Source organism: Suricata suricatta, chromosome 2 (assembly GCF_006229205.1).
Source record: "Suricata suricatta isolate VVHF042 chromosome 2, meerkat_22Aug2017_6uvM2_HiC, whole genome shotgun sequence".
Taxonomy (NCBI): domain Eukaryota; kingdom Metazoa; phylum Chordata; class Mammalia; order Carnivora; family Herpestidae; genus Suricata; species Suricata suricatta.
In genome coordinates, this window is record NC_043701.1 from 100509825 (window position 1) to 100534910 (window position 25086).

Sequence of the window (25086 nt, forward strand, 5' to 3'; positions counted from 1 at the left end):
TGCAGCCTCCCTTCTGGAGATTTCTTTGTCCAGTTGCTTCTCAACGTGTCCTGTCTCTGGAGAAAAGAATGTTCTTCTCTTCCTGGTGCAGGGAGGATGCTCTCCTCATGGGATACGTTAGGACTCACATTCAGGTAGGAAAGGGGAGAGGAGAAAGCCCCTCTTTAAAGTAATCAATATGGCAAAGTGGCATGATTGGTGGGGGGCTTGTTCTAAACTCTCTCGGTATTATCTATTATCTATCTATTCATCCATCTATATCTTGTCTATTAATATTTATGTATCTATGTGTCTAGGTATGAATCTGTCACCTGTCTATCCATCTCTCTAGCCATCTATCTATCGTTTAGCTATTAATCATCTATCTATGTATCTCCTATCTATGTCTCCATCTATCCATCTATTTATCCATCAGTCTATCTACTTATAATCTGTCTGTCTTTCCACCCACCCGTCTATCCATCTGACTATCCATCCATCTATCTATCATCTATTTATCTATGATCTGTCTATGTATTTATTTATCTATTTATCTATATATCCATCCATCCATCCAACTATCTATCATCTATCTACTTATCATCTATCTATCTATCTCTCTATATCACCTGTCTGTCTATGCATCTATTCCACATGCATGGAAAGTCTCTGTGTGACCGTGCTCGGGCCCTCACAGGAAAGTTCCTGCCTCACGGCACTCAGGGTTCTGTTTGGTGACTTCCCTGGGAACTGGCTTTGCTCACCCATTGCTTCCCCACCCCGCATACAGCTGGGCCCCTCAGACGCCCACCTCACATGTCGTCTGTATGGGGAACCATGTGTCCCTCACCTCCCGCCCCCAGATTTGGCCAGTGTTTTTGTCAGAGCCAATGGCAGTTGTCACATTCTATCAAAATTTTTGGTTTCACTGTCCTTTCCTCACACATGACCACTAGTGCTTTCTTGTCAGACCCTTCCGAGGGCCTGGTCCCAAACAGGATCTCAATGCCTGTGAAGTCGTCACCATGGTTTGGGCATGACCTCCGCTGTGCAGAGGCCTGGTGAGCATGTGCAGGGCAAGAAATAGTCAGAGTCCAGCAAGCAACCCCGTCCCCCCAAGGCATGTGGATGTGACCTCCCCACAGTGCAAGACACCAGGGGATAATTGGAGTCATGGGGATTATGTATTTGTTGACTTCTCTTAGATTAACTAACTAGGTCATTGCATTAATCGCATTCATGACGGCTCCACCCTCATGACCTCAGCATCTCCCAAGACCCCGCCTCTTGACACCATCACCCTGGGAACTAGGTTCCAACATACGGTGGGTGAGAGGGACCCTCAGACAATAACAATATGGAGATAAAAGGCCCCCCAGTTGAAGGGCTTCTTTATTATGTTGTGGCAAAATTGTTGCTGTCAGGAGGCAGCAGGAAGGACAGTCATGCCAGATGCGTTTTGGCATCATGAGGATCAGCCCTGAGACCCAGAAGGGTCCTCCTGGTGGCAGGTGCATTCCCGGGGTGGGATGGGAAAGGCTGCTCACAGAGCCTCCCTGAGGCCCCATGGACAGAAAATGCCCATTAAATCTGTTCAGAGGGAGCTGGCACTAACTCTCTGAGGGCCCATTACCAGGAAATGAGCCCTGGGGTAGAAACCCCGTCTTTGTGGCTGTGATCTCAAGTCCTCACTCTTTAGGCTGATAGGGACCTAAAACCTAGCTTGCTGCCATGTGGAGGAGACCCAGATATGCCAAAGATGTTCCCATTATGTAGGGCGGAACAGGCTCATAGCTGCCAGTGGATATTTGAGAAATTCTTAACTGTGCTAGAATGTTCTGCCATTTTGGATTAGTCACCCAGACACATCCTCTGTGTCCAGAATCCCAATGTCAAGAAATTTGAGATGATGGAACTTACTGGCAGTGAGAGTGTAGACACGATTAGAACACTTATGATGATAATATTAACAAACAGATCACTGCCAAGCTGTGCTGAGAACTTTGTTGTTACTAATGGAAGTGAAACCTGTTTGCTAATGAATGGAATAAGATTAAGTTCACTTTTCATAAAGATGCTTCTGAGAGAGAAGGAAGGAAGGAAGGAAGGAGGGAGGGAGGAAGGGAGAAAGAAAGGAAGAAGGGAAGAAAGAAAGAGAGAGAGAGAGAGAGAGAGAGAGAGAGAGAAAGAAAGAAAGAAAGAAAGAAAGAAAGAGAGGGAGGGAGGAAGGAGGCTAGAAAGAGTAAGGGAAAGATCCCAATTGTGACACTCAAGGGCTGAGACAGAATGAAGCCTCAGAGCTGAGAGCATCCCAAGAGAGTGTGAGTTCCTACGTCATGAGCACTTACAGGAGTTGAGGACACACCAGTGAACACAGGTGACAAAGTTGTTCAAAGAGCTGACATCCTGCTAAAGGAGAAACAGAACAAATATCTAGGTGCTGGAATGTCCAGCAGGTGAGACACAGACCAGCAAGGGCGCTGCTGTGGGTGGGTCAGGGAAGGCTGACCTTGGTCCAATCTGAGACTCGGGCCATGTATTGGACATGCACATAATGCATTTATGTTGGCGGGAATTTAGAGCAAATTTTCACTCTGTTTTGAAGAAGTTCCCTTGTGTGTGAAGTGTTCTTGCTCTGGTAGTTTAAATGACAGCCGTAAAGCATTCCTGTAGTTGGAGAGCATCAAACAATTTGAAGAAACGTAGTGGAAGTCATCCGTTACTCATTGGACAGGCGTAAAATATTTATGGCAAATTCAGTTAATACCACAGTGATCGTCATATGTGGAATCGCTTTCACCTTATATTTTATCAAGTTTTGGACAATCTGTAGGGCTCTATTGCTTGGGGGATGCAAAAACGTGGCATCATTGTCTGAGCCTATCACCAAAGACACTTACTTATTGAGTCCCTACAAAATTCCTTGAGCTTTCCTGGTGCCTTCAGCACTTCAGATAGAGAAGTGGGATTCAAGTGCCATGCTGGTGGCATGAGCTGGTGGCTCAAGAGACAGGCATGTCTCGGCAGAGATGCTGGCTGCCGGCGGAAGGCAGGGAGGGGTCCTGTGCTTGGACACCTGGATGGCCAGCATCTGTGGACATGCCCAGGATCCTCTGAAGGGTTTTCAGAAACCTCTCTCCCACCAGCCAGATAGGAGGACACTTCATCTTCTCAGAACCCTCATTAACTTTTGGGAGACGTCTGAATCTTTTGCCAAGTGGGTGACGTTGGCTAGGGTTTTGCTGTTCCCTCCTTCCCCACATCCTCCTTCTGCACTGAGACACTTGTGCCCAGCATTCTGCCGTGGGATGTTCCTGTCAGAACCTGCTCCCCCGTTACCATCCGAGTAAGAAAGAGTCTGATGACCACGTCTCTTTAACATAGTCACAACCGGAAGCACCCAGACAGCTCAGTCAGTGGAGCCTACTACGCTTGATCTCAGGGTCCTGAGTTCAAGCCCCACTTTGGATGTGTGGAGCCAATTGAAAAATAAATAAAATGAATGAATTAACTAATCACAACTGAAAATTGCCTCATGAGCTATTTTTCGTCTTGGGTATAACTGATTCTATCATCCCTCCAGTACAGATAAAGTCGGATGTCAGGCTGGCTAATGTGGACGTCAACTATTACGTGACCACCATTCCACAGATTAGAGCTCTCCTTCTGCCTTGTCTTTTTTATACTGTACTCACTGAGCTCTGGAATGTTTTTCTTTTCCTCTTGGTAATAATGAGGGATTATTGTTCTTAGCCTTCACATTGTAGTGCTTCTAAAGGCTAGGCACAAACACAGAAAATATCAGTGAGGAGAATAAAGATGTGTCTATTTCACTGCAGCTAAAGAAAGATATATCTATATTCCTGGGCTTCCAGAGCTGCCCACATAAGCATTTAGAGTGGAGGTTGTTGGGTTTTCTTGTTTTTTTTAGCAAGAGAATCTGCATCAGACTTGGCTACTAAGTTCTGTGAAAGTAAATTGACCTCTAGAAAGTCTGTTATTTTGTTGAAGAATCTTGGTCCTGGTAATGCTAGTAAGCTTTTATTTCTGGATTCTAAATGTAAGAAATGCATTTGTTCAGTTTTTGTTTTGTTTTGTTTTTGCCATTTTCCTTTATCTCTCCTATGGCTCTCTTAGACTTCTTATTTAAAGAAATAGTATTTTTAAAAAAGCAACAGGGGCTCCTGGGTGTCTCAGTTGGTTAAGCGTCTGACTTTGCCTCAGGTCATGATCTCATGGTTCGTGAGTTTGAGCCCCGAGTCACGGTCTGTGCTGACAGTGTGGGGCTCTCTCTGCCTCTCTGTCTGTCCCTCCTCTATTCGTGCATTCCCTGTCCTTCAAAAATAACTAAACAAATAAATGAATGAATGAAAAATAAGTGAAATAGTTTAGGGCTTTTACCTACTCAGTTAAACACCGGTGACTTCTGTGATAAAGAAGTATTAATAAAAACCCTGTAATAGAAGTCATAACATTGTAAACAAAATTGGAAGCAAGCAGCAATTTAGAATAGAATTCATGCACTGTATGGCAAATGATTACAATCATTGGTTTATGAAGCTATCTTAGAGCTCAATAAGAGAAAAAGTCCTATAGGAAAAAATGAATAAAGATTTGAAAAGACAATTTAAAAAGTGAAAAACAATAGCTAATATGAAAAACTCTCAGGCACAGTAGTAATCAAAGAAACTGAAAAAGCAGTGGGAATACATTACACATCTATCATTTTAGGGGCACTGGCCTGTCTCAGTGGGTGGAGCCTGCGACTCTTGATCCTGGAGTTGTGAGTTCAAGTCCATGTTGGGTATAGAGATTACTTAAATATGAAATCTTTTTTAAAAAATCTATCATTATAGAAAATATTAGATAAAATAAAGCAGTATTGACCAAAAACAAGTGGAGAATCAGGTATCAATAAAAGACATATGGATGAACGGTGGATGGGAAAGCAAATCCTGACTTGCTAACAAGGGGGAGGAGTTTGGACTGTGCCTCTGTTTATCGCCATCTGGGATTACTCTCTTTGCTCTGTGATATTGGATGGATTCCTACCTTGTCATTTTGGGAGGAAAGTGTGACTCCCAGTGACCCCCTGCCCTGGCAGAAATACTCGAGGAAGGAGAGTTAAACCAAGCCACAGTGGCTTGTTTTTGTATACCAGCTTTATTGTGATATATTTAATTCAGATACCATAAAATTCACACTATTAAAGTATACAGCTTTGTGACTCTCGCACATCCACAGAGCCATACAGCCAGCACCGCTGTACAACCTCAGCGCCCTTTCACACCCCAGAAAGACGTCCAGCAACATGGCAGTCACCCCAGAACCCCCAAGGTGCTAGCACCAGCAAAAAGGAAAAGGCAAACCCTCTCTAGAGAAACACACCCTGAATCCAGGCCCTAGGGATTCCCGAAGATTTTGATGAGTGAAAAATTAACTCAAAAATGACAAAGTGCAACAGCAGACAGCAAGCCACTGTGGGAGGGGGTGGATTAAGAGAATCAGCAACGAGACTTGCAGAACCCCAAAGGATGTGGATAATTCAGATCACCAGAAACAGAACAGAAAAAGCATATGTCCAAAAAGTTCAAAATATAAGTCATAGAAAGCTACAGGAAAAAAAAATGTGAGACTATTACAAATATCACAGCTATTTAAAAAAATAAAATAATTTTTTAATGTTTATTCATTTTTGAGAGCAGAGGAGGGGCAGAGAGAGAGGGAGACACAGAATCCAAAACAGGTTCCAGGCTCTGAGCTGTCAGCACAGAGCCCAACATGGGGCTCAAACCCACAAAGCGCAAGATCATGACCTGAGCCGAAGTCAGATGCTTAACTGACTGAGCCACCCAGGCGTCCTCAGATGAATTCTCAAATCACTACATAGCTGTTCTCTCATTTGTCCCTTGCAAGAGGCTTTGTATTCTGGGGGTCTCTACATGGTCACCTTCCTGGTTTTCATACTGGGTTAAGGTTCCCACCATGTCAACCCCTACACATATAAATGTCAGGGTCGTCTTAATGTCCTCCATCCCTTTTACAGACCATCTATGGTGGGTTGGCCTGTTTTACAGATTTTAATTCTGAAATGTTTCTCAAATTCTGTGTAGATCCAGGGAGGACCATCTCTTACTGGATGCGTGCGGCTCTCAGCTGGTGCTCCCGCTGCCGATACCCTACAGCAGGCTTAAGATCACTTTTGTCAATCACGTGATATCATGCACATGTGAAAATTCTTTCACAACATACTAGGCATCTTCAGAGACAGGGCACAAAGCAGTGAAGCGGTTCTGTATGACCCCAAACTGGTGGATACATGTCACTATATATTTGTCCAAACCAATCACATGTACCACATCAATAGTGAATGCTAATATAAACTATGAATTTGCAGTAACAATAATGTGTCGGTGTAGATTCATCAGCTGTGACAAATGTGCCACTCTGGTGGGGGTTCCTGATCATGGGGATGGCTGTGCATGTGTGGGGTCAGACATGGGACTCTCGACTTTATGCTCAATTTCTCAGAAACTCAACCTAAAATTATCCTGAAAAATAAGGTCTATCTTTTAAAAATTAAAAGAATAAATCTCCAAAGAAGACTTCTGCATGAAGGAACACAGGAGACAGTGGAGGAGACTGAGCAGAGAGACACTCCTGAGCAGACTCTGAGAGCGCTTCTGGGGACTCTCAGGGATTTGAGGCTGACAGACCGGTAAACTGTCAAATGAACAAAACATACTAGTGAATAAAAATAGGTAGGAATTATGGACCTTCGTAGACAAAAAAAGTAACACCCAGAGAGGCCATAAAACCTTTCCATGGTCATACCCAGCAAGAAACAGAGCAGAAATTCAAAGTCCCATGTGCTTCACTCCACATCCTGCATTCACCTCAGAACCTGACCGTTCCCCCAGAGGAAATGGACAGGAAAGTGGGAAAGGTTCACTAGACCAAACCTTGTCATGCTCTTTCTGGAATACTGACATAACAGATGAACTGTTGGCAAGTATCAGCCAAGAGAGATTATTGAAACAACAAAGTATCTTTTGAAACATGAAAGTTGGTCGTATTTGGGGTCCATAACACTTAATTAAAAAATTAAGAATATAGGGGTGCCTGGATGGCTCAGTCAATTAATTGTCTGACTTTGGCTCAGGTCATGATCTCACGGTTCATGGGTTCTAGCCCTGCGGCGGCTCTGTGCTGACAGCTCAGAGCCTGGAGCCTGCTTCAGATTCTAGAATGTTCCTCCCAACTTACATACCCTCTCACAGTAGGGTTTGAGTATACTCATCTTTCCACACCATCACTAGCACTAAAACTTACCATAAATATTATTTTCATTTGTTTCCTTTTACTCAAAAGGTAACATCAAACCAAACAAAACCAAAATCAGGTAGGTTTATTATCCCTTTGAATTTTCTCTTTTGTGGAATATCTCTGTTTCTTCTTCATCTATTTTGTTTCTGGACATTGATATCTTCTTATTGACATACACAAATTCTTTGTATTTTTAGAAAAATCCCTGATGGCATTTACTCTCTTCTCTCTATAAATTTTAATTGTTCATTTTTATGTACAATTTCTTGATGTTACTTGGTTGAATCCATCCTTATCTCTTGCCATTCCTTTTATACTTTTTTGATGTTTATTTATTTATTTTGAGAGACAAAAAGAGCATGAATGGGGAGGAGCAGAGACAAAGGGAGAGAGAACCATAAGCAGGATTCCTGGTCTCAGTGCAAATTCTGACATGGGGCTCAAACTCATGAATGGTGAGACTATGACCTGAGCCAAAATCAAGAGTCAGACACTTAACTGACTGGCCCACCCAGGCACCCCTCTTTTTTTTGAGACTGCCTTTTAAACAGGTGTGAAGTAATACCTCACTGTGGTTTTGATTGGCTTTTCCACAGTAATTAGTGATGCTGAGCTCCATTTCATGTACTTGTAGGCCGTATGTATTTCGTTTTTTGAAAAAATATCTGTTCAGGGTCTCTACTTGTTTTCTTGTCATTAGGGTGCATGGTTCCTTATATATTTTAGATATAAATCCTTTATCAGGTACATGGCTTGCAAATATTTCCTCCCGTTCCATAGATTACCTTTTTATTTAGATGTTTGTTTCTTTTGCTGTGCTGAGGCTTTCATATCAAGGTAATCCCATTTTGGTTTTGGTTTGGTTGCCTTTGCTTTTGCCTTCAAATCCAAAAAGATCATATCCAAGACATTTTTTCCCTATGTTTTCCTCTAGAAGTTTTATGGTTTCAGGTCTTAATCAACTTCAAGTTAATTTTTGTGAGTGATGTAAGATAAGTGTTCAGTTTCATCGCTCTGCATGTGGATATCCAGTTTTCCCAGTACCGTATATTGAAAAGACTATCCTTCCCCATTGAACATTCTTAGACCCTTGTTAAATATTATTTAACCATATATTCATGGGTTTCTTTCTGGGCCCTCAATTCTGTTCCTTTGGTGTATGTGTCTTTTTTATGTCAGTATCTTGCTGTTTTGATTACTAAATAAATTACTAATGTAGTTTGAAATCAGGAAGTATGACATCTTCAGTTTTGTTTTTCATGATTGCTTTGGATATTTAGAGTCTTCACAATTTTTGAAGTAGAGAGAGGGGCGGTGTGGGGGAGAGAGAGAGAGAGAGAGAGAGAATCCTAAGCAAGATGCATGCTTACCACAGAGCTCAATGTGGGACTGGATCCTCCAGCCCTTGGAGGTAAACCTAGGATTTGACCTGAGCCAAAATCAAGAGTCAGACACTCCATCAAATGAGCCACTTAGCGTGGCCCTAGGATCTTTACAAATTTTAAGGTTGATTATCTGTGAAAGATGTTAGGAATTGCATTAAGTCTATAGATGGATTTGGGTGTTAAGGATATTTTGACAGTATTAACTTGTCCAATTAACTAACATAGAATAACTTTCCATTCATTTGTGACCTCCTTCATTTCTTTCATCAAGGCTTGATAGGTTTCAGTGCATAAATTTTTCACTTCATTGGTTAAATTTATTTCTAAGTATTATGTTTTTGATGTTACTATGAATGAGATTATCTTTATTTCTTTGTCAAATAGTTCATTGATAGTGGATAAAAATGCAACTGATTTTTTATATATTGATTGTTCATCCTGAAACTTCAAAATTTCTTATGTTCAGTGGGGTTTTTTTTCTGGATTCTTTAGAATTTTCTGTGTATGCGGTTATGTTATGAGCAAACAGAGACAGTTTTACTTCTCTCTCTCTGGTTTACATACCTTTTATTTCTTTTTCTTACCTAAATGCTCTAGCTAGGACTTCCTGTCCTGTGCTGAGTAGAAGCGGTTGGGATTAGGCACTCTTGTTTTGTTCTTGATTTGAGAGGAAATTCCTTCAACTTTAAACCATTGAGGATGAATTTAGCTATGGGTTTATCTGCTGTGGACTTAATTATGTTGAGGTATGTTTCTTTCACACCCAATTTTCGAGAGTATTTAATGATGAAAGAATGTTGAATTGTGTCTGATGCTTTTCCTGTCGAGTCTGTTGAGATGATTTTTGTCTTCCATTCTCATAATGCGATTTGTCCCATCTTTTGACTTCCGTAAGGTGAACCATCTTTGCATCCTGGAGATAAACCAAATGTAATCATGATGTATGATACTTTCACTATACTGCTCAATTCCATTTCTTGATATTTTGTTGAGAAGTTTTACATCAATATTTATCAAGGATGTTGGCCTAGTTTCCTTCCATTGTAGTCCTCTTATCTCACTTTAGGATCAGAATAATGCTAAACTTGTAAAATTACTTTGGAAGTGTTCCCTCTTCATCAATGTTTTAGAAGAGTTTGAGAAGAATTGGCTTAAGTAAAGAATCTTTAAGTGTTTGGTAGAACTCAGTCACGAAACCATCTGGTCCTGGGCTTTTCTTTGTTTGGAGGTTTTTGTTTACTGAGTTGATATTCTTACTTATGATTGATCTATTCAGATTTTCTGTTTCTTCATGAGTCAGACTTGGTAGATTGTATGTTTTTAGGAATTCATCTACTTCTTCTCTTTTGTCCCGTTTATTGGTATATAATTTTTCATCGTGGCTCTTAAGCACCTTTGTATTTCTGTGGTATCTGTTGTAATGTCTCCTCTTTAATTTAAAATTCCATTTATTTTTAGTCCTCTCCCTTTGTTTCATGGTAAGTATAGTCGAAGGTTTGTCAGTTTTGTTTATTGTTTAAAAAAAGAAACAGCAGCTCTTAGTTTTGTTGATCTTGTCTATTACTTCTCTGGTCTCTGTTCTTTTTATTTCTGCCCTGATCTGTGTCATTTCCTTCTTCCTATTAATTTGGGGCTTTGTTTGTTCTGGTTTTCCTAGCTCCCCAGGGTGTAATGTTCAGTTTCTTTGAGATCTTTATTTTTTTCTTCCTGTGGTAATTTATCACCATAAATTTCTCTCAGCTCTTCTTTCGTAGGATCTTATAAGTTTGGAGATGTTCTGTTTTCATTTTCATTGGCTTTAAGATATTTTTGAATCTGCTCTTCATTTCATCTCTATAACTTCTTGGTTATTCAAAACTGTGTTGTCTAATCTCCACCTATTTGTGAATTTTCCAGTTTTCTACAGTATTGATTTCTAGTTGCACATCATTGTTTGAAATCATACTTGGAGTGCTTTCAGTCTTTTAAAATTTGCTGAGACTTGTTGTGTTACCTACAATATGATCTTTGTGGGTAATATTCTGTGTGCATTTGAGGAGAATATGTACACGGCTGCTATTGGATGGGATGTCTGAACATGGTTATACAGTCTTGCATAGGTGCCCGCTTATTAGAAGAAGTTATCAGCTCTTCCAGACGAAGTTTGGTGACAGAACACCTTCACCGTCGGAGGGGAGGGGACATGCGGGAACAGGTTGAAACCCCAGGCTTACGGGTGCAAGGGGGCCTTTGGTGGCTCCAGGGTCAGGGAAATGTGATAACTCTTTGGATCCCCCTGCTGGTGTCCACAGTTTTGGCAACTGGCCAGTGCTGTGGGACCTCCCCTGAGGCTGCAAGCATTCTTGAGGATCAGCAGCAGCACCCCCCAGATACAGCAGCGAGAGGCCAGGGCAGTTAGCAGTATTGGACTGAGCTGGTGGCGTGCACACACTCAGCCATGGGGGCTAGCTCAGGGGTCTATGTAAGTGGCAGGGGCCAGCTGTAAGCTATCAAATAGCAGTGGGAGCCAGAGCAAGCAAAAGAGCCCAGCCAACTGTGGGTGCACGGGTAGCTACCGGGACCTGTTAGTCAGTGGCATTACTGTGACATCTGAGTCTCATCATAGGTGTGTGGCAGTAGAGGCCAGTGTGCAGGGACACAGCTGGAAAGGCTAGCTATAGGAAGGCCCAGTGGTGCAGGCCACTAACAGGAGACAGGCTGACCTTGGGCCCATTAGCGTCTTTGAAGGCCATAGATACTGAGGTGCATCTCCGTGGCTGCAAAATGTCGTGATGGAGGCCAGTGATGATGGCAGTGGTGTGCAGGTGTGAGGCTGGAGGGACCGGCCTAAAGAGCACACAGGGGGTGGGAGTCAGCTGCAGCCACAAGGGCCAGAGCGTGGGGACTAAAGAAGGACTCAGGTAGCTGGCACTAGAAACTGGAGAAATCTTGACGGGTCCACAGCACCTGGGCTGGCTGTTTGTTTCTTCATGGTGAAAGCTGCTAGGGGTCATTGGCAGAGGTCACTGAGAACCACGGTGTCTCCTCCTGCCTGGTGTTTCGTCCGTGTTCCTGACCATCGCTATGTACCACAGATTCACCCATGTAGGTAGGGTGAAACCAGAGCGGGGTCTTCACCTGCAGCCTCCAGAAGCAGGGGAAGCCTGGTGCTCACCCCCCTCTCCCTTTCCTGGTGAGGCAGACTATTTCTAGCTTCAGCCATTCTGCCAGCAGGGGGCAGGGAATGGGATGATGGGGACAAAATGCAGCCCTCTTTCTTCTCTTCTTGTGTGGTTATTCCCAAGTGTGTGGTTCCACCGTGTTGCTGACGTTTCTTGGGAGGCCTGCAGAGCTCTTGCGGAGCGGTTTTTGTTCAGGGATCGCTATGTAAGAGCAGATCGTTGCGGTGGGGACAGAGGCTGAGGTCTTCCACTCCACCAAATTGCTCATTCACCAGATTCTTAAAATCCCTGTTGATTTTTATCCTGGTAAATACTCCCTTTGATGGCAAATAGCCAGGTTTTCCTGATGGACGATTTCCCCAACTAATTTATTAAATAGTTCACATGTTTGGCACTGATTTAAGGTCTCCATTTATCCATTACTGACTTTTGTGTGTACGACGTTTGCTTTCTGGGCTCCATATGCCGAGGTATTGATCTATTTATCTTTTTCTGTGAAACGACTTCAGTCCCGTGACTCCTCTTATGATCTGATTACATTTCACTCTCTTGTAAGCCAAGTCAATGTTTTTATATCAAAGATTTCTTAGCTTAAAAAATGTATTGGCTATTGTGGTGTGTGTGTCTGTGTGTGTGTGTGTGTGTGTGTAAAGATAAAAATACATAGAAAGAGAAAAGAAGAGAATTGCTAGCAAAAAAGACAAGAAACTGTTTGAATATTAAAGGAGATATGATATTCTAAAGCACACTCTGAACTCCAACACTGGCTCTTTCTGACCCACTTCCTCCGGCTGTGGAGCCAAGCCTGAGCAGTTATAATTCCAAGGCTGTCAGGCATCACCCTTCTGCTCTGATTTGTAGCTGAAGCTCAAAGCTGTCTTTCATCTCTGCCACCTCGCCCTGTGCATGCAAAAGAGAAGGTTGCTCCAGAGAAATCGGCACCTCACCCAAGGGCAAAGAGCTGCTTTGTGGAAGTTTTCAGCCCTGTGCAGATTTTGCAATTACAGAGCCAAACTCAAGATAGAAGATAGATAATTTTTTTCTCCCTCTAAATCTTACTTAGAGATCTAGGTAATACGATGCAAATGGCTTAGGATGAAAGGGAACTTGAAAGCCAGAGGATTGGGGACGGGCATAGCAGTGGAGAGTGCTGATATTAGACAGGATGATCGATTAGGGCAAGGCCGCAGAAGTGTTGTAAGACAATCAGAACCGTCACATTTGATTTTAAAGCTTTCAGATATCCAATCAGTGTATATCAGCCCTTCAACTACTTGCAAACACTTATTGTGGAAGCCTATCATCTGTGTATTATGTTTTTTAATGTCTATTTATTTTTGAGAGCAAAAGCATGAGCACGGAAGGGGCAGAGAGAAAGAGAGACAGAACATCTGAAGTGGGCTCTGTGCTGACAGCAGAGAACCCGATGCGGGGCTCAAACTCATGAACGTTGAGATCTTGACCTTAAGCTGAAGTAGGCTGCTCAACTGACTGAGCCACTCAGGCACTCTGCTTAGCTTCTGTTTAAAAGGCCTCTAAGGGGGCGCCTGGTGGCTCAGTCGGTTAAGCATCCGGCTTCGGCTCAGGTCATGATCTCACAGTTCATGGGTTCCAGCCCCGTGTCAGGCTCTGTGCTGACAGCTAGCTCAGAGCCTGGAGCCTGTGTTCAGACTCTGTGTCTCTTTCTCTCTCTGCCCCTCCCCTGCTCATGCTCTCTCTCTCAAAAATAAATAAAACATTAGGGGGAAAAAGCCACTAAGAAAAAATATTTTATTTATTTATTTATACATTCAGCAAATGTTTATAATGCCCTCAAGGAAAATTCCAGTTCCCTATAAGAACCACAATGTAGGTGTGAGATTAACCACAGTAGTAACACAGAATCAGGGCTGAATTCCACATTGCTTGCCTGCGTCATGTGTGAGAACTCGGCTGTGGGGATAGACTGGCAGAAATGACACTGCATCCAAGGGCAAGGCAAAGTGAAAACATACGATGCACCTACCAGTTCCGTAGATCCACAGTAACTGAATGAGGAGAAAAGCAGGAGCCTCAGAGGATCAACTGATCCCTCTGACATGAGGCGCCTGGGGGCTCAGTCAGTTGAACATCCAACCCTTGGTTTCAGCTCAGGTCATGATCCCAGGGTCATGGGATTGAGATCCAGCCTCACATCAGGCTCCGTGCTGAGCATGGCGCCTGCTTAAGATTCTCTTCCTCTTCCTTTGCTCCTCTCTCCCCACTCATTCTCTCTTTCTCTTTCTCTATAAAATAGAAAAAGAAAGTTCCCTCTGACAGCTCTGTACCAGATGAGCTGGTGCAGATGGCACCAGTAGCTACAACACATGAAAATGTGCTGGAATCCACAGAAATAGCCACCGACCTTGCTTTGAGTCCGAAGCTCTTAACCCTCCTGGCACATTGCTTATCCCATTAGGCTGAGCATCAGTATCTGCTCCTAAGACTTTCAGAAAAACAGGTGCCTGGGCTTTACCCTCAGATTTCTCCCCCAGAAAGCCAATGATCTGCACGTCGAAGATCAAACTATCCTAGTAATTCTGCAGTTCAGCTCCGTGGGATGCACTGATGCGGATCGGTGTGTTAGGAGTGTCCACGTCGGGAGGAAAGGACCCACGCTGTGCTAATAGGTTGGTGTCTTTTGATTTGTCCTGAATAGGAATGCAGATTTAAGAAGCACTTTTAAAATTCTGCCTTTCGAAGCTAACAGTTATTTTTTAATTACTGTGTTTCATTAGGCATATGGCTTTCTTTTTTGCCACTGAATACTCCTTGGGAAAGCTGCTGCTTTTATCACCCACGTTAGGAACTGGGGCATCCACTGTGTAAGAGGAATCAAACTTCAGTAACCAAATGAACGACAAGCTCGTCTGGAGATGGTGACGGATGTGTATGTCGGTGACTATTTCTACTCTTGACCCCAGCGACAGAACTCTTCTCTCCTTTGTCTACCAACCGCAATGCACAGAGCGCCCTTTGCGGCACGTGTATGGGCACCTCTTCCTCTGCTTCTCTCTCCTGCGGAAACACAGGTTCGATTGTTACCATTAATAGTGACTATTTTTTCTAGGTCTTTCTAGAGCTGAACAAACTGCCTGATGGATGGGAATATTGAGGCAATCGAAATGTTACCTGAATGATGAAATGGCAGGGCAAAGTCAGCACTAATTCTTTACCTTATGACCTTAGTTTTTTGAAAACTGCGGTGCTGTTGGAACGCCCGGGGGCTCAGTCAGTTAAGCGTCTGGCTCTTGATTTCTGCTCAGGTTGTAATCTCAACATTCGTGAGTTCGAACCCTGCATCAGGCTCTGTGTTGACAGCTGGGAGCCTGTTTGGAATTCTCTCTCCAGCCTCCTCTCTCCATCCCTCCCCTGCTTTCATGCTCTCCCTGTCAAAATAAATAAACTTAAAAAATTAAAAATAATAAAATTTTAAAAGAGAACATTGAATTGTTATTATTGCTTTTAAAAAGTTCTTGTTGGGGCACCTGCGTGGCTCAGTTGGTTAAGCATCCAGCTTCAGCTCAGGTCATGATCTCACGGTTCATGAGTTCAAGCCCCGAGTCAGGCTCTGAGCTGTCAGCACAGCCTGCTTCATTTTCTGTGTCCCCTCTCTCTCTGACCCTCCCCTGTTTGTGCTGTCTCTCTCTGTCTCTCAAAAATAAATAAAAACCATAAAAAAAAATTTTAAATAAAAAGTTCTTGTTTCTTTCACTCTTTCAAATGAAAATCAGTATGCGTTTTGGTGATTTGGGGGCTGAAATTACACTTCCCTCCACATCTATAATCTCCAGACCTCAGGTTCCTCCTACATGTCCCTGAAGACTGTGGACGGGTTTCCATGCAGTTCGATCTCCTGCAAACTGGCTTTGCAGCCCCAGCCTTCTCTCTCTCTCCATGCTTGACAGACTCTTACACCGATTTTAGAACCCAATTCCTTCTCTGACATCATTTCCTAGATTTCCTCATCTCTTGTACCTTCATTCCTTGTAAACACTCTTGTGTTGAACAATGCAGTGAACATGGGAGTGCAGAGGGAGTTTCAAGATATTGATTTAATTTCCTTTGAGTAGATGCCCAGAAGAGGGATTGCTAGATTGTATGGTATTTCTATGTTTAATTTTCTGAGGAGCCTCCATACCGTCTTTGCAGTGTACATTCCCATCAACAGTGCACGTGGGTTCCCTTTGCTCCACACCCTCATTGTCATTATCTGCAGTATCTCCCTTCCCCGACATGCCTTAGACCAGAAGTTTCTTCTAGTTGCCAGCCCTTGCTTTCCTGTGTAGATCAACCTTCCAAAACTCACCTGAGGCCTGAAGTTTCCTCTTACTCTGTCCAAAGGCAACCCCCCGGCTCCATCTTGGTTAGGTCCTTTTCCTTGCCTCCCTGTAAGGAGACTGGCCCTGTCTTGCAAAGCATCATTTTTCATCCTCTGGGAACACTGTTGACTTTGCATATCAAAGAATCATTTGATGAAGTACACCATGATTTTATTACCAGAATAGTTTCTGATTGTGTTCCGTCCACACATCATTAGTCCCAGTATTAGGACAGCCAGCACCATTCATTTCCAAGATGAATGGATGTCCCTACCTGGGGCATTGAGAGATAAAGCATGCATATTCATAAGGAAAACTGCTTTCTCCCAAATACTTAACTGATTTTTGTTATGCTTTTATAATAAAAACAATTAGAAGTTCAGGGAATAAGTTCAGGCCCTGGGTCACTGTCATTCCTGGGTATGAAAAAACAGATCTTTGGTATCTTTTTGATCTGCAGTGTGGCCTGCTTTTATCTATAATTCCAGAATATGAATAGATATACACAACAGTCACTGGGAAGACAGTAGCATATCACTTACGTGTAATTATTTCATGCTGGTCGCTGTAAGCTGATGCCGCATAGGTACTTGATACGCAATTTCCTTTCTCCTAAGGGGTGCCCCATCTCAACTGGTTATTGTGTCATAAAGCTGGAGAAAATGAATTTAAATCATCTGAGTTTTTTATATATGAAGGATTTAAGCATTATGTTCTAAGTAAGTCATGGTAAGAAATATCTTCTGGGTATGGAGCCTTGAAAAGATCACCCAAGAGGATATCCTTTCAGCTGTCAATTCCTACGGATCCTCTCATGGATGCTTACGTCCACATCCATCCATCCTACCTCGGTCAGGAGCGTGGATAGGAGCCCACCCTCACCCATTTCATTGTGTGATTCACATTCTGACTTTTCTTTATTCATTTATTTATTTTGAGAGAGAGAGAGAGAGAGGGAGAGAGAGAGAGAGAGAGAGAGAGAGAGAGAGAGAGAGAGAGAGAGAGAGAAGGGGCAGAGAGAGAGGGAGACAGAGAGAATCCCAAGCAGGCTCAACATTGTCAGCCCAGAGCCCAACATGGGGCTCAAACTCACAAACCATGAGATCATAACCTGAGACAAAATCAAGAGTCAGATGCTCAACCAGCTGAGCCACCCAGGCACCCCTACATTCTGACTTCTAAAACCGTTGACTCCTTCCTCATTTCGATTAAAATATTACCACCCAAAGGAAGCAGTGCACTCTATCCAATTTAGTAATGTGCCCATTTTTTTGCAATTATATGCAACATTTTTGTTCATACTGCATTTGTAAACGTTCCTCTACATGCTTTGCTTACAAAGTATAAGAGGTGAGCTTGGAAACAGGGCATCAAATTTGGATACTGAGTATGTGCGATTATGCCTGGTTTAGTCGGTCTCCTGCAAATAAATTACTTTCAAACAGAAACTCAGACGATCTGTGATAAGAGCCTGCAGAGGTAAATGTTCAGTCCTTCTCTGTGGCCCCACCCTCTGTCCCCGTGCCATGTGGGGCGTGCAGTCCTAAAGATGTCTATCCACAAGGACTCAACTGAGTGAGGGCATAAAAAAGGCTACAAAAGAGGGTACAGCTAGACATGTTTGGTCCCCTGAATCAAAGCTGGAGAAAAGGTGTTAGATTTGGAGGCATGAGGCCTGGTCATCAATACCAGGCCAAAAATGTCCATTCTTTTTTTTTTTAAGTTTATTTACTTATTTTGAGAGAAAAAGAGAGAGAGAGAAAGCACAAGTAGGAGAGGGGCAAAGAGAAGAGAGAATCCCAAGCAGGTTCCACACTGGCAACACAGAGCATGACTCAGGGTTCCAACCCATGAACCGTGAGATCATGACCTCAGCTGAAGCCAAGAGTGGGGCCCTTCACTGACTGAGCCACCCATGTGCCCCCCAAAATGCTCCTTCTTAAACATATTAGTTAGAAGAGGTCAGGTTGCCTCTGGATAAAAGTGTCTGTGGACTTTCGTAGCTAGTACTTCCTGCAAGTCTACTTTATTAATATAAATAAAACCCCAGCAAGTTATTCTTCATTGCACCTCAAAGAAAGGCGGTGATGGGAAGAGTATGTAAGTATAAGAGAATAGAGCCAGCCTGGTGGGGGTGTCTTTTCTTCCTGCCCCACATGCCACCTGCTCCCTTCCCTCCTCTTTTCCAGCTTGTGTGACTGTCAACCCTGCCAGCCTGAAGCCAGAGACCTTCCCAGGAAGGGGATGGTTTTGGAATGGGTCTCTCATGGCCTCACAATGCACTCTGGGAGCATCCTTCTAAAAAGCCACCGATGTTCTCTGTATCCCCAAAAAAGTGGGTGAAGAATGGACAAATGTGGTCATGTTTGCAAACAATGGAATGTGACGTAGAAATGAAAAGAATGGAGCATGCCTCAACATGAATACATCTCATAAACATTCTGTTGAGTGAAAGAGGCCGGACCCTGAAAAGTCCATGGTGCACGAGTCTACACACATGAAATTCAAGAGCAGCTAAAACACATTCTGGGGAAGTCATGATAGTGGGTACCTCTGTGGTAGAGATGGACTGGAAGAGAAGACAGAAGACCTTTCTGAGGTGGTGGGAACATTCTATGTCTTTATCTCACTGGCAGTCCCCAGCCTACAGATGCATGGAGATGTACCCTTAAGATCTTTACATTTTATTGTGTGTAAATTATACTTTGATGCTTCAAAACTGAAGAACAGAAGGTGGTTCAGCAATGAGCTGAACTCTTGAGATTTTTCCCAGACATTGTGAAAAACAGTTTTTAACTTAGAAACCCAAGAGATGGTAAACAACATCACCAAAATATTCTTTAAAAACAAGAAAAGTACAAAACATTAGCACTGGTTTTTGTATGCACCAGTTCCTCTCATTTTTTTTGTTAGCATTGGAGATAAGCAAAATTATTTTCCATATTAATAAACACTCTGAAATGCAAACTATGTCCCCGTCATTGTGTGTTGGTGTGTGTTGGTGCTAAAGGAGTGACAAAAACACGGGTTTGATGTTAAGAACTTCATCATCTAAAAAGAAGTTCTAGTAATTTACACTTACTGGGTGCTATTTATTTACACTATACACTGAAGAGTTCTGAGTGCTTTATTTATGTTAACTGGCTCAGGTGGTTGAGCATCTGACTTCAGCTCAGGTCATGATCTCAAGGTTCATGAGTTCAAGCCCCACGTTGGGCTGACAGCACATACAGCTGTGTGTGAAACTAAGGAGGTCCAGCCTGATGTGAACCCCTGCAGGTGTCTGGCTTGTTTTTGGAGACTGGGATGCTGAGACGCACAGTCTCCAGCACTTGCTAGAACCCCAGCTTACTTCTTGGCTGCCTCTTTCCTCAGCCTGGGTAGATACCAAATCACTCTGGCCAACGTGGCCAACTGGTAAGAAGTCTGTCTCGCTCTTGTGGTGTAAGGAGCCTTCTTAGACATTCGGGGGAAATTTTTGTATCCTTCAATACAGTGCAAACAGCTATAGAGTTGTCTCTGCCCTCACAGGTTCTTTTGGACGTGATTTCTGAGCTATCACAGCTTCATGGGTCATGCCTCTAGGGATATACATCTTACGCTAAATTTGCTGATGTTACATTAAAGATGGAAGGAGACATGGCCCTGTTTGACAGTTGTCTTTAAATTATGATATTAGAATCCTTAATTGTTTTCCTCCCAGTGCTCCCACTTATGTAGCTGGTTCCTCCAGCATGCAAAGGTATTTAAATAATGAGGCAGAAATTACAGAGCCACGAATGCCAATGATAATTGTTAAGGGCTCTAAGGGACTGAGGGCCAAGGTGAGGAATGAAGGACAATTCTCTGACATGCATTTGGAATTTAGCAATCTCATGGTCGCACATAAAGGAGCTGAAGTTTTCCATGCAGACAAGCCATCAAAAAAGGACCTGTCACCTCTTGAAATCTCCGTACCTTGCTCCCTCTCTATCCTCACTTATTTATCTTTTTTGATTCAGAATTCATCTCTCTCAAAGTTCCCACTTCATGCCTGTCCCAGTCTCATTCTCTCGCCTCTGCTCCTGACCATTGGTTCACCACCAGGGCTCATGCAAAAGTCATTTTCATTTTCCCAACTTATTTTGCTTATGGCAGATATTTTTGTATTTATTTGTTTTGTTATACCTTTCAACACTTGAAGAATACCATGGCTCTGTCTTGTCGCTACTATGATTTCTGATGACACGTCAGCTGTCCTTCTTACCCTTTTTTAAAAAAAAAAATTTAACATTTGTTTTTGAGAGACAGAGCATGAGGGGGTGTGTAGAAAGAGGGAGACACAGAATCCAAAGCAGGCCCCAGGCTCCAAGCTGTCAACACAGAGCTCGACATGGGGCTCGAACTCACAAACCATGAGGTCATGACCTGTGTTGAAGTCAGGCGCTTAACCGACTGAGCCACCCAGCTGCCCCTCTTATCCTTGTTCCTCTGTAGCTAATGTGTGCTCAGTTTGTCTTCAAGATTTTTCTTTGCCTTTGATTTTCAATAGCTTGAAAGTTTTATGTTAGGTGTGCATGTGTGCCTGTGTGTGTCATGTGTATCTGTGTGTGTGTGTGTGTGTGTGTGTGTGTGTGTGTGTGTGTGGTATTAATCCCATTTGGTGTTCTCGGGACTTCTTAGATCTATGGTTCAGCTTGATGGTTTGGGAAGGTTCTCAGACATCATTTCTTCAGATCTTTTGTCTGTCCCTTTCTCTCTTCTTGTCATTCTGTGTATATTACACCATTTCATATTGCCCACAGTTCTTAGATGCTCTGTTCTGTTTTTCTCTTATTTCTGCTCATTCTTTTTTTCCCCTCTGCATTCCAGTTTGGGAAGTTTCCACTGATCTGTATTCAAGTCCACTGATTCTTTCCTCAGCTGTGTTGAGTCTAATGATGAGCCCATTGAAATAATTTGTTGTTTCTGTCGCTGGTTTTGTTTGTTTGTTTTTGATTTTTTTTTAATTTTAGAGAGAGACCGAGAGAGAGAGAGAGAGCAAGCGAGCATGCATGAGCAGGGGAGGGGCAGACAGAGAAAGAGAGAGAATTTTAAACAGGCTCCACACTGAGTGTGGAGCCCAACTCAGGACTCAAGCCCATGACCCTGGGACCACAGCCTGAGACAAAATCAAGAGTTGGACGCTCAACTGGATGAGCCACCCAGGTACCCTCTGTGGCTGTGCTTGTGTTTCTAGCTCAGTCAGTTGAGTGTCCAATTCTTGATTTTGGCTCATGTCATAATCCCAGGGTCATGGGATCAGCCCCATATTGGGCTTTGCACTGAGCATGGAGCCTGTTTAAGATTCTCTGTCTCCCCCTGTCTCTCTCCCCTGCTTGTAGTCTTTCTCTAAATAAAATTTTTAAAAATATTAATAAAATAAAATAACCACTAGCACTCTCAACATGCTTAATTTGAGGCTTAAATATGAATTAGTATTGTTTGTAACTGAAAGGGCATTAATCATGACAAATAAAAGGTGAACACAGTTGTGTGCTGTTGAGCATACACTCTACCATCATGGTGTTTTACCATCTTTTGGGGGTGGAAGATGCATAGAAACAGAAGCCAAGAGAATATCAAGAACAGCATTGGACAAAGGAATGCTAAACTCAGGCTTATGATAGAACATATCGGCTGAAAGTTCTGACACTGAAATTAACAAATTATGACAGATGAGGGTGTCCCATCCAGCTCAGGTCACATAAAGGACACACTCGCCTGTAGCCCTATAGAAGGATATTTTCCCTGGGGAATTAAAAATAAAAATAAACAGTCTAACTACCTGCCTTTATGGTATCAGGAAATATATTTGTGTAATTTGAAAAGGACATCACCCAAACTGGAATTATATAAGTGGCCTGTAGGGCAGGATTTTCCCGTTAGCTGTCCGGGCTACCGCACACCTCCTTTCCCTATTCGAGGCCTCTGCACAGACCCTGCCTTGTCTGGATCTGCCAGGCCCCCCAGAGGAGCCTGAGAAAGAAATGTGGCCAGCACCTCGTGTGGCAGGAGACTGCAAGCTGCCTCCGTATGTGCCTCCTGAGCAGTGCTGAGCCATGGCCACCCAACACGGCTGTCATCTTAAGCACAGAGCACTGGGGCTCATCCTGGTGGGATGCAGGCAGCATCCAACAGGGCAAAGTGAAAGACCAGTTCCTTGACACAGGGATTCTTGCTAATACCAAATTTTAATACCGATTGATACCCTGTTGAACTCACTCAATAGCTGGGGATGTTCAGCAAGCTAAAGAGAGTCCTGGAATAAAAATACAGCCCAGTTTCAGAGACACATCTATTGGAGTAACATTTAAATTATAAACCATGACGGGCATTTGGAAGAGAAAATGTCAAGTACATCTGTGTCTGTGTATGTTTGGTCTCTGTGTATGTTATGCATTGGTATTAGGGGAACATGAGAGAATCCTAACAGTAAGTAAGGTTCTCAACTGTTTTTACTGAAAATGGAACTCCCAATCCAATGATATTCGGCACATCTGCCATTTTTAACCCCTAATTGTGACCCTTTGTCGACTGGGCTTCTCCTCTCATTAATGATACTGAAGCAAATCCCACTGGCTGTATCCTTTTGAAGGAAAGCCACACTAAGCATACCCATCACATACGGCCTAAATATCTGCTAGAGGCTCATTGTTCCAAGATTCTCCATGTATGTGCCTTGGCCAGGAGAAAGAGACCTGCGTGTGCCATGTTATAGTGTATAAAGAGGTCCGTTCTTGTAAATCCTTCATCTAAAAGATTCTACAATGGGCCTGAGTTTATTTAGTATTTTATAAAGCAAACACACACACACACACACACACACACACACACACACACACCATAAAACACTCAGCCATTGTCAATATTCACCCTCTCTCTTTTCGTTTTGTAAAAAATAATGTGTTCCCAAACGTCAGGGGTTTCTTTAGACATCTATTGATCTGTGAGCACATTTCTGAAAGGCCATTGGAGAACCTTGGTACTATAATTTCTAAAGCCTTTAGAATCTTCCACTTGGCAAGGCATGAAATTTTAGCTTTTCACACTGGGCCCCCTAACGCAGCAGCATGACATAAGGGACAGTGAGTTGAGAAATGATGTTTCGTGAGCACTAGCCACTGTCATTCCATCATGTAATGCTCAGGATGACTATCACATAGGATACAATTTTTAATTTCAAACAGAGAAAGGAAGTAATTTCAAGTAGACCCTTCACATTGAAGTCATTTGGGTAAAGCACAGATTCAGTGCAATTTAAGTGAAAGGTCCACTGGCTTTAGAGCTCATGCATGTGAAGTGCATTATATTGCATTAAAATGTTAAAGGAGTTCATCATAACAGCAGGGAAAAGTTGCAGGGGAATAGATTATCCTAATGCTTCTTATTTTCATAGGTAAAATATCTGACCCTCATGCTAGACCTACCCACAATTGCTGGGTACTTTAGAGGTGAAGGAAGACAAGCACAGTGTGTCCTGCCCACCTTCCAGAACTTTCCTCACCTGTCCCTTCTGTATCTCTCTGCTGACCATCCCAGGACTCACACACTTTACACATACTCTTCATCCTCTGCTACAAGTGATGCCCTTGGAAAGACTATTTTTTTCCCAGAACGTGTCTCCACCCTTCTCTTGGAAAATTCCCACTCAAGCTTAACACCTTGATAAAGCCTCACCTTTTTCACGAAGACAGTAGGTCTTCTTTCTGTGTTCTCACAGAGACATTTTAAATATCTATTTTATTAAATTGTACCTACTTAAATTCATGGTTGTGACTGTCCATTGTCTATCTCCCCACCCTGGCACCCAGCTTAGAGCCAAGAACATGAAAGGGTTTGGAAAGTCTCTAGGAAACCAAAAGTCTGATGCTAACCTCACAGACCTTGACAATAGGATCCATGTGCCATGACATCCATTCATCAACAACTCACTTTGCAATTATTTTCTTCTCTTGACTCCCCATGTGTTAATGAGAAGACACTTTAGATAGGTGCCCAATAAACAGGCAATTACTAAAAGGCATTTAAGGGTTTGCTTCATTATTGTCTGTATCATAAAACGATCTAGCAAAAGGTACAAATAGAACCCCAGCATGTATAGACCATGACAAGCTATTCTAGATTATTTCATGATAAGGACATTACCTGTGTAGCAGCTACACTCTTTGCTAATTGGTTTGGGAGTAACAGATGAAAGAGTAATACAAAACACTTTTTCTGAGAGCTGACACCAATAAGGAAGTCACACAGCCCTGAATTGGTTCATTTTACAAGTGCCTTGTCTTCCTTAGTCTATTTATACTTGGGTTTGCTCACTTGTTCAGAGTAATGATGAGTAGCATCATAGTACTGTAGAAAACAGTAGCATTTTGATGCCAGTGGGCCTAGGAGGGGCCTTCTTCTCATCACGATTGACTCAAATCCCCAACTCAGGTCATCCATTAATCCCCCAGTCCTCTGCAGTTAAGCGTTGCCCCCTGCTGTCCAGTGGGACTTGGACTACATTCCTTACAGCCCACTGGAACCTTGTGATACCACACTTTGGCCTCAAGGCCCTTGTGGTGAGCTCTGGGGATCTTTCAAACCAAGTCTTCATTGGACTTGGTATTGTAGAGATTAGACCTAGAAGTCACAGACATGACTTTATCAAGAAAATCCACATATAAGTGCGCCTGTGCGTTGAAATCTGGGTTGTTCAAGGAACAGCTGTATATCTCTGAACAATTCTGTGGGCCTTCTATGAATCTTTTGGGAGTTCTCTCCTTCAGCAAAGGGCACACTCACAAATATCCTTGAAATAGGCCACTCACTATACTGGAGTGAAGTCCATCCAGGCTTGGTCCCTCCAGAGTACTCTTACTCAGCTGAACACTA